Genomic DNA, 10,775 nt, shown 5'->3' on the forward strand with positions numbered 1-10,775 from the left:
TTGTGATGAGAACTTTTAAGATTTTTCTGTCTTAGCAATTTTCAAATATGCCCTACAGTATTATTAACCATAGTCGCCATGCTGTATACTACATCCCCATGACTTATTTATTTTATAACTGGGAGTTTGTATCTTCTGGTCCCCTTCACCCATTTCCTCCACACCTCCCCCATCTCCCACCTCTGGAACCACCCATCTGTTCTCTGTATCTATGAGCTTGATTTGGGGGGTTTTGTTTTTGTTTTTAGATTCCACATATAAGTGAGATCATACAATATTTGTCTTTCTCTGACTTATTTCACTTAGTATAATGTCCTCAAGGTCCATCCACATTGTCACAAATGGCAAAATTTCTTTCTTCTTTATGGCTGAATAATATTCCCGTGTGTGTGTGTGTGTGTGTGTGTGTGTGTGTGTGTGTGTGTGTGTATCACATTCTCAGTCAAAGAGATCTGATTCCCTGGCATTTAGAAACTACATTCTGAACTCTAGGTGTGACATGACAGCAAGTGGCTTTTTTTTTAAATAATTATGGAATGATTCATCAGTGCATAATAATCAGTTACTAAGTGATCGTCATTCAAAGGTTGGATCCAGGAGTTTACACCATCCATGAGATGTGATGACAGAAATGACATATAAAACTGTCTACTAAGTTCATTCCTCTGTGATGTAGCAGCAGGAATGTTCATATTAATATGTGGAAATGCTGTTTCATTATATTCATTTAATGAATTCCTTTGTTCTTCAGCTTTTCATGACTTAATATCTATCCCTACCTAGTTTGCAGAATATGGTAAGACTTAAATAAGCTGTTCCTCACTCTTTGGAGGAAAGCACTATGCAGAGATGAAGAAATTCTAGCTAATTTCATTTCACTTAACAACTGCCAATAACTTATGCGAACCTCCTGTTAATCTTGCAGCTAATTTGTACTGATGCTTTGAAATGAGGCAAGAGAAAATTAGTAAGTCACATGAACTAGCCAGTGTTTCCCATAGCAACAGGCATATTGTCAAACTGAAGTTTAATTCATCAGTTCTGTAAAGGAGAGGGTAAAGGAAAAAAGAGAAACAGAATGTCCACACTGTCTAGATCTTTCACAAGTAGCCACCAGGTGGCAGAGCACCACACACAGTGGACCTAGCAGAGCAGTTAGAGCATCATTTAAAACTGAGATGGTGTGGGTTTTGCTTTATTTTCTTTACAACACCAATACAGAATATTTTGGTGTTTTTATTTTTAAGAAAATTAACTCTCCCACTTACTCTTCTAAAAAATAAGATCACATAACATCAAATGATATTTTCATCATTTGGTATTTTAATAACAGAAGCTAAATATCCAGAAGCTTTCACCTTTGTTGTTCCAGTACGCTATTAAAATTACATTATGTCTAAGGCACAAAATGAAAGAAATACTGGGAACAAGCTATACTTCAAATTTTTAGTCTTCTTGAGTCTAAACTCTACATAGAATTATAAGATCATCTTCATATCTTTAAATATTTTTCATACACATAAGTCATGTGTCTGTGTAAAGAATTCACAATAAGCATTTTTATAAATTCAAAAGATAAATCTATACATCTATATGTGCATAGGCTCTGAAGGAAATTGCTGTCTCTCTCTGTACAGTATATCTGTATTCCACCTACAGGTGTCCTAGAAAAAGGGTGGGTAATTATAGTGAAATTTATCTGGATTATAGATTTCCATGTCAAACTTTTTCTTTAGTGTTTTTAATGTTACTATGCCTCATGCAGTCCTGTTTATTCTTTATGTTAAATATAATGTTCAATACTTAGACAAGTAGTTACAAAATTTAAATATCTACATTCAATCGCCAAGTCTATAAATAATCCATTGCTGTTGATTTAAAACAATCATTCTAAGATTGATGTTCCTTGATTCCTGATGACAACGTATCCTAGATTTTGTACAGGCACTGACAGAGTTTTCTGATCTCTGGATTTTGAGGGACTTCTGTGACACTGAATTATTTTCCTGATTGTATAGGTAAAATGTAAAAGGTACACTTTCATTTAGAGTATAGTGCTGAGGATTTCAAAATACAGCACAGCTGGGTACTTAGGACTACAATTGTAGTTTGGTGTGGATGTGAAGCCTGGTATGAAAGAGTGTCCTTAAAGATAAAGTTCATCAAATGCTGACAAATCTTCAGCGATTTATTTCCTTCTTACTGCTGTTGTGTGTTAGATGTAGTCACAATAACACCTGGTTTGTCCTTGTAATCTCTAAGTTACACTTTGCATTTGAAAAATGAAGGAGCATTTTTCTTCAATATTACATTCTTATTTTCACTTACAAACTTCTGGAAGGACTTGGCATGTTTCCTCCGTGAACTTAGGTTTTTGCTTTCTTGCCTGGATCTCCTTTTTGGATCCTAAACTTAACTGTTTCCCCAGACTTCTCTATACTGCACTCTAAGCAAATCAACCCTCTAAATGGGAAAATACTATTTGTGGGGACATTCTTTCACTCAAGGAATGAAGAACAGTTCCTTAAAAGAGTTACTTTTCATCAGCCATTTCTACAGTCACTACTTATTTCTGTTTTTCCATACTTTTTTAAATTGGAAAGCTACGTAGGATGCCTTAACTCTTGGTTCATCAGTCAGTGGACTGCCGCAGTGTTGACGCTGAGCAGTCTAAATATAGAAATGAGCATATAGCTTGCATCAGTTCCAGTATCATGCCTTGTTTCTATGGAAAATACACGATTCAATTTAATTACATAATCTGCTATTCGCTAAGACAGGGCTTCCAACAGGGCCAAACAATTCTGAAGCAGATTCCTCTCTTTTTTTAAGACGGCTAATCAGAAGGGATTTGTGATATTGAAATCACTAAGAGGTAATTATGAATGATTTTGTGCAATTCAGAAATGAAAAATTCCTCCCCAAAGCCCCAAATCTTCGAGTCTATTTTGTTTTAAAAAAATGGAAGTTTGTTGCTTCACTTACCTTTCACGTTAGTGTTGTGCGTGGATTTCTCAAATGCCGAAAATGAAAATATATTCCTATAAAGAAAAATGAATAAAGAAAGATGAATGGATTCAAAGTGACAATAAGAAATGACACATAATGTACTTCTGGAAGCAGAAATTTCCACAATGATGAAAGACAAGAGAATTTATTCCATGAAAAAAATATTAATAATGGGTTTCAACAGTGAGATTTTTTTCATTGTTTCTTTACAGTCAGAGAAGAAAAATATTTTCCAGAAAACTTTCCATAGTCTGTTGACACGAACATCAATTTTTGCTATTAAAGTAGAAACTAGTAATTACATTTTTTTAAAATGACAGTCTGGTAATTATATATTTTAAATATGAATCCCAATGTTTAATTAGGTCATATGACTGTAATATCAGCTTGCATTAACAGCAGATTATCAAATCCTAGCAATTCATCCCTTAGAGAAATACAAGAAGAAAAGGCTGCTATAATTGTGAGATTTAAATAGAATAAACCATAATGCAGTACAATATTCTTCAAATATTTTAATGTTTACTGATGTTATTGAGTAATGAAGTTTATCATCATGGCATATTCTTCTTAGATAATTACTCTGGCAGCAATAAGCACATAGGAAGAAACATGGTGTTTTCCTCTTTCAGGAAATCTTTCAAATTAAACTGAGAACAAAATTCAAAACATATATTTGAAAGTGGTTTTGTGTATTTTTAACATGCAAAATGTATGTAATATTAACTTATTCTGAATTTAATTACATTGTGCTTGATGTTAGGTAAGTAATTTTGATTTTTTAACCTATATCATAAATCTGTATTTTATTAGCTCTTACTTTTACATCTTTTCTAATATTCATTGATAAATTATGCAGTGCAAACAAAATCTCTTATTTTAACATAAGTAGCTATCATTTACAATCAATAGCTTCTAAAAAGCTTAAACATATGCCTATATTTTGTATTTTAATGTTTCATTTTGCGTTTACTCATTTATCACAAGCGCAAGGTTTTTTTGTTAATTTTTGTTTTCTTTCCTCTTTGCTTCTTAAACCACATTTGACTTTACTAGTTTTATTTATTTTTCACACACATAAAAAAGTCATAATTGTGTTTAATTATTCATTATTGAATCTTAATGCAACCTTCCTTCGGTACTGTTTTTCTTGGTAAAGAGATCCCTTTACAATGCGTGTGTTGCACTTCTTTGTTACCTTGTGGGAACTCTATTCCTTAATGTTATATTTTCCTTCCAAAATTTTCTCTTTAAGATATAAAAATTAACTGTTAAATGGCTACTGCAAAATTCTTGTGTGTAAGTTTAATGATACAAGTGCTTTTAAATACTTACAAATTGTAGAGTTTCGTTATAATGTGTCTAATGATTTACACAGCTAAAACAGCTTGAATAATTCCCCATTTAGTCCATAAAAGCTAGGATTTCTTATACAGAGGTAACGTACTACTCAAGAAGCCTGCCTTGAAATTGTTCCACACACTGTCCTTGACAATGCTACCAGAATTTTTATTAAAAAATCCTGCCTTTTATTCTCTTCGTAGTTACATCTGCTATAACTCATAGCTATAAGCATATGTTTCGCAATAAGAAAAAAGTCCTTTCTGAGGACAAAAATCTAAAATTGCTTGAGTGGATCTGAGGATTAGATATTCTTTTATTTAATAGGCAAGAGAAAAGAGATTGCTTATCATATGCTTTATGTCTTTGTGTACGCTAAAGCTGCTTATTGTATTACAAACAGTGACAAAATGTGTGTGCTAACATTACTATATTTATAAATGATATTGGTGCTTATGATTTACCCTAAGGGATCTATTTCCTAACACTAGGGGTCATTTTTGCTTGTGGAAATATTCTAAGATATTTAGTTTTAATAAAATAGAAGGTTAGGAGTATGACATTTCCTAGAAAAGTACTGTCCTTGAAAAACGTTTTCCTGGGCTCAGATCCCTAATTTTTCCCTTAGTTGGACTGTGAATGAATTTTGTTACTTTGTCTAATTTTAAAACTGTAAAACAAAAGTATGCTTTGAGTTTCTTATCTAAAGTTCATTTTTGTTAATTCTACCAAAATGCTTAGGCTACTTCTGAGGGCATGATGCTTCATCTCATGTTTTTGCCTGTGGTCACTACTTTATATTTTGTCAGCTTTCAGGTTTACTTGGTCTTTTTCTTCAAGGCGTTACGTTCTGACGCTCCTGAGCCACAGTGAAAGTCTTACTGATTTTTTGCTGATTTTCAAACTGCTGTGAAGTACAGCAAATGTAGCCATTAGAACAAAGCTCTTGCCCTTCCAAAACAAAATGAATACCTCCCATTACAATATCTCAGATTTCCTACTCTTAAAAGTTTTAAAATTTCAAGCTCCTTTCTAAAGTACTTTGTTGTCCCACTCTGGGACTTAATAATATCAGTCCCTTATTTCTTTTAAAAAATTCATTTTAAGGCCATGGTGAGGGATGTGAGAGATGATATAAGAAAAAAATTTTTTCCAGAGTAGCATTATGTATTTTAGAATGTGCTACAGATTATGTAATATGAATTATTATCCTGTTTACATTGAATGGAGTGGGTAATTGCAAGCTATAAATCATTTTTGGGTATCCGAAAAATTTAGCCTCCTTACTCCAGTTACACACATAAATAAAGATAGTTATATTTGTTTTTCTAAATCCAATTTTTCAGATCTGCTTAAAATCTGTTGTTCTTCAAAAAGCATAGTATATTATGTTTAACATTTTCAATTTAAAATCAAAGTATTTCCTTTGATTCAAAAATTCAAAAAATTAGGTATATTTTCTATACCTAGTATTTGCTAGACATATGGAAAATACCAAAAGGAAGTTATTTTTTCTACTAAAAATGAATAAATAATTTTCAAATGCTCATTACGTTTACATTCATTCAAACGATAGGGAGTTGCACTTTTTTTAACTTAGAATCGGAATTATGGCCTAATTTCCCAGACATGTCAATTGCCTTTTGTACAGCTGCAGAGGCCTGTAGTCTGCCCACAGAATTCTTCTGCTGGTTGTCTACCTGAAAAGGGAATGAAAGAACAATACTGTGTTTTGGTTCTGCTACTAATTGTCTATTCTGTTTTGGGTAACTGGTCTTAATTTGGGAAATTAAAGAGAAAGAAGTATATATTCAACTGATGATATTTTAATCATCTTATACGTAAGGACAAAAGTGTTCTAAACTACAGCGAAATTTTACTACAAGGATAATGGAAAGTGGCGAATTATGTAGAAATAATATTATTGCTCACATGATAGGCTTGAAGCTGCATGTTGATGTTAAGCATATCCTATTACAAAACTCACCAGTGTCTGCACTATATGAGGCTAACATGGCATATTACTAAAAACACATAATTTAAAGCCACTTCGAAGAATGGTATTGAAAGAATAAGATACAATGCAAAAGATGTGGTGGTGGGACTATGGATATCCAAGTCTTCATTTAATCTCTGTCACTTACTAGCCTGTGACCTCCAGGAAGTTAGTGCCTCTTTCCAGCCTTTGTTTCCTCATTTGCATAATAATTAAGAGGCTGAATAGGGTGAACTCCACTATCTTTTCTGCCATTGTGATTATATATATTCCTCTGTCCCGTACTCTTATCATCTAATTTTCTTTCTCAGAAAGCAGCATGGTCCAAATCTGTTTCTTACATTACGTGAAATACGTATGCTCAGCTGCTTTGTGAAGAAAATGTTACATACACGTGTGTGTGTGTCTTGCTCAGTAGAATATAATTACATTAATCTCCAAAATAGTACCAATGTAAAAGGTATCTCACGTTTATGAATGTAAAACGTTAATGAAATGATTGCCACATATATATCCATTCTAATGTACAAATTCAAAAGTAAAAGTGTAGAAGATGACTATATATCACTATATTTCTATTAGCAGAAACCTTACCTGAGCCAAATCCATCAACACTGCAACACTGAATGAAAAACCCCATGGAGCATTTAACGGTATTATTTTTTTATGAAGTCAAATTCTTCAAAAGGTCAAAATCCTTTCCAAAACAGAGATATTCAAGGACATTCACTCAGACTTATCTGAGAATAATGTAGGTAAATGTGTACAAAAGAATTGACAGCTCCTTTTCCTGCCTTTTTCTTTGGAGACCCATAACTTGGACTGTATTGAAATATGTGACATGGCATAAGATATCACCATTAAAAAAATATTTCCAATATATATTAGTTGCTATTCTAGCATGGCAACAATGGGATTTGATGTCACATAAATGGTAGCCCACAAGAAAAACATGTTACAAAAGCAACTCCTTTCCACCCTCCTCCCCCCCCCCGAAATAATAACAATTTGCTAAATTGTTGGGAAGTTGTTATAATTCCTTTTCCAAATTATTACTCGCCCTTTAGATTAGAAATGAGGCCAGGGTTAGCAATCAGCTATAAATGGTAGGATTTTTCAAGTAAGAAGCACTTGTCTGATTGTGAAGTGGAGGCCATTACTGCCTTGATTGGGCCTTTTTTTTTTTTTTTCTCAGCTTGCTTGATTTGTGGTTGAGAGCGCGTATTCACTCCTGTACTGTGAGCAATCAGAGCCTCCCCTCTCTCTCATTTTTGATCAGTGATTTAGGGTCCACTACTTTGGCACAGCTGCCACCTTTTAGCCTCCATCATGCAGAATATATCCTTTAAAAAAAAGGGGTGGGGGTGGGGGATGGGAGCAGGTAACTAATGTACATTTGGCTTCTTAATGTGCCTATTTTACATTTTCAGAGAGAACTTTTCACTCAAAATAACAATCATGTTGGAACTTGGATTTCTACACTTAATAAATAAGTTTGGACAGAGACCTGAAATTTGTTAGAACATATTTTCCATTTCTTTAATTATCCCACCGGTGGGGGGAGGGGAGACAGGTATGGGGTACAAAGCTGATACTAAGGCATCTGAAGGCACATGTAGCTTTTGTACTACCACAGTCTTTGTTCTCTGGGAAATGATACAGAAACAAGGACCTTTTTCTTTACTTTTGCGGAGGGAGCATTTTATAAGTTTTTCACTAGATTTAAGGTCTATAGGAAGAAGGTATTAACAGCTCTTAAAATTGGAGTCCTGTTGTCAGATTTAAAAATTATTTAATACCTCTTCGGATTTAAGACAATCTATTCTTGTTGTCAACAATAAAGGATTATTTTTGTTAGGAGTTAAGTTCAGCACATCTTATTCCTTGGAACTCATTAGAGAACCCCTGGAAGAAACTGGAGTTTCAAAGTTGGATTAGCTGATTATCTTGGGCAACCTCCCAGATCCTGTTAACCACAATCAAATAATAATGCACATATAAGAGCATGTGAACATCCCAATTCTGCTCCTGTTCCTCAAAATCAAAATGCTCAGAAAACTTCCATTAAATAAATAGCAAACTTGCATTTTTCTGAATACACTAAGTCTGGAACATAATAAACCTGTATAATAAAGTGAGGCTCACCAAAATTAAGAATACCATCTGGTAAGTAGTAGTTTCCCTCAAGATCTGAGTCAGAACTCATAAGAAAACTTTTTTTCCACCAGTTTTATTGAGATATAATTTATCAACCATAAAATTCACACATTTCAATGTTCAATTCAATGCATTTTAGTGTATTTATAGTTGTATACCTGTCACTACCATCTAATTTTAGAATAATTCCATAATGCTGAAAGAAATGTACCTATTTACAACCACTCTCATTCCCACTCCCAGCCCTGTGCAACCAGTTTTCTACTTTCTGTCTCTATATGTTTGCCTTTTTTGAACATTTCATTTAAATGGAATAATATGTGTTCTTTTATGTTAGGCTTTTTCACTGAGATGTTTCTGAGATTTGGAGGTTCACCCATGCTGTAGCATGTTGTCCCTTTTTTTTGATGAATAGTGTTCTATTGCATAGATGCACTATATTGTGTCTATCATCTCATCCGATGATTGTTTGTTCAGACTTTTTAGATATTTTTATTGATGCTGCTTACAAACATTTGTATACAAGTCTGTGTATGGATATATGTTTTCAAATTTTGTGGGTAGATATGTAGAAGTAGAATTGCTGAGTCATATGGTAAATCTATGATTAATTTAAGAAACTGTTTTGCAAAATGGCTGCATTATTTTCCATTCCATTTTCCATAATAATTCCATTATTTTCCATTTCCACTGACCATCTTTTTTTACTATAGCAGTTCTAGTGGGTGAAAAATGGATCTCATTGTAGTTTTGACTTGTATTTCCCCAATGACAATGATAATGATGATGACAATCTTTTTGTGTGCATATCAGCTATTTGTATATTTCTTTGGAGAAATGTCTCAAATCCTTTACCCATTTTTAAAAATTGAATTGTTCTCTAGTTATTGACTTGTATAACTTCTTAATATATTCTGGATACAAGTCCTTTATTGGATATATGATACACAAATATTTTCTCCCAGTCTGTGGGTTGACTTTTCACTTCCCTGATAGTGTCTTTTCTTTTTTAAATTTAAAAATATATATATTTATTTATTTTTATTTTTGGCTGCATTGGGTCTTTATTGCTGCGTGGGCTTTTCTCTAGTTGAGGCGAGCGGGGGCTACTCTTTGTTGCGGTGCACGGGCTTCTCATTGGGTGGCTTCTTTTGTTGCAGAGCACGGGCTCTAGGCACGTGGGCTTTAGTACTTGTGGCACTAGGCCTCAGTAGTTGTGGCTCACGGGCTCTAGAGCACAGACTCAGCAGTTGTGATGCACAGGCCTAGCTCTTCCGTGGCATGTGAGATCTTCCCAGACCAGGGCTTGAACCCGTGTCCCCTGCATTAGCAGGCGATTCTTAACCACTGCACCACCAGGGAAGCCCCTGATAGTGTCTTTGAAGCATAAAAGTTTTTAATTTTAAGCAAATTTCTTTTGAACTCTTAATAGAGCACATTCCATCAGCTCTCAATATAATTGTTTAAAGATCAAAGAGAAAGAGAAGTAAAAGGTTAACAATAAAATCAATAATTATACTTGGGTCAGTGCAAGAAAAGGAAGAAATAGTTTTGCTAATGCATTTCCTTTAAAATAATATAAAAGCTTTCACTAGGAGAATAAGTATTTTTTGTTTTTTTTAAACTCTATTGTTAACTTCATGTGGGTCATTTGAATCTTTTCTTAACTAGGGTAGCAAAAATTCAAAATTCAGCCTTGCCCAGGTCAGAAGTGGTTTTGAACAATGTTCATATACAGATGAACCTCATGCCACAAACTCCACTCTTTGTGCTTCTACCTCTGAGTAACAATAAATGGCTTAAGAAAAATCAAGATACAAGAAATTATTCTTAGACAGGAGACACTGAGCTTTGCCCTCCCAGGCCCACTGTATTACCTTATTTTCAAAATGCCTTCTTCTCAGGTACATCAACATAAGTGATTAGTAGCAGCGGCAGCTTTGCAACCACTGTTGAACGCCAAGTTGTTCAGGCAAATTTGGTAGAGATGTGGATAAACTGTTAGCATTCAATGCATCTGTTTAGAAACTCCTTGTGGGAGGAAAAAAGAAAAAAAAAAAGGAAAGAAAGAAACCTACTTGTGAGGTGGACTTAGAACTTGTTCATAATACTACACAGCTCAGCTCAGACTAGCAGAGGTGCATGTACCTTGCTTTTAGCAGTAAAAGTGGTAAACATCTCAATACTTTCCAGGGCCTACAATTTAAGAGTACCCAACAATGAACCTTTCAGAAATTAACTAATCAACTGTTAATAGGTTTATTTTGCAAGT

Source organism: Aethalodelphis obliquidens, unplaced genomic scaffold (genome assembly GCF_003676395.1).
Source record: "Aethalodelphis obliquidens isolate GAN/ISIS:26980383/991018 unplaced genomic scaffold, ASM367639v1 scaffold13, whole genome shotgun sequence".
Classification (NCBI taxonomy): domain Eukaryota; kingdom Metazoa; phylum Chordata; class Mammalia; order Artiodactyla; family Delphinidae; genus Aethalodelphis; species Aethalodelphis obliquidens.